Source organism: Myotis davidii, unplaced genomic scaffold, assembly GCF_000327345.1.
Source record: "Myotis davidii unplaced genomic scaffold, ASM32734v1 scaffold803, whole genome shotgun sequence".
In the NCBI taxonomy this organism is placed as follows: Eukaryota; Metazoa; Chordata; class Mammalia; order Chiroptera; family Vespertilionidae; genus Myotis; species Myotis davidii.
In genome coordinates this window covers 602,000-602,407 of record NW_006295567.1, presented here as the reverse complement: position 1 = coordinate 602,407, position 408 = coordinate 602,000, and the positions used below count along the sequence as shown (strand labels likewise).

General features: G+C 54.7%; 1 pseudogene; it reads left to right on the top strand.

Annotated features, from left to right (window-relative positions):
• Window positions 1-19: 19 nt before the first annotated feature.
• The window catches only part of LOC102757071, a 10,869-nt pseudogene continuing 10,480 nt past the window's right edge, over window positions 20-408 (top strand).

Sequence of the window (408 nt, the reverse complement as noted above, 5' to 3'; positions counted from 1 at the left end):
CTCTTTGCCGGCTGGAACCATGGAGGAGGAGGAGGAGGAGGAGGATCCTGCTGTGCCAGAAACCCTCAAGAAAAAGCGAAGGAATTGCACAGAGCTGGAGATCAAGCGCCTGAGAAAGAAGTTTGCCCAAAATATGTGTCGAAAGGCAGGAAGGAAGCTCATCTATGAGAAAGCTAAGCACCATCACCAGGAACACAGGCAAATGTACAGAACGGAGATTCGAATGGCCAGGGCGGCAAGAAAAGCTGGCAACGTCTACGTACCCGCCGAACCCAAACTGGCATTTGTCATCAGGATCAGGGGTATCAGGGGGGTGAGCCCAGAGGTCCGAAAGGTGCTGCCGCTTCTTCGCCTTCGCCAGATCTTCAATGGCACCTTTGCTAAGCTCCGCCAGGCTCCCGTGGGCAG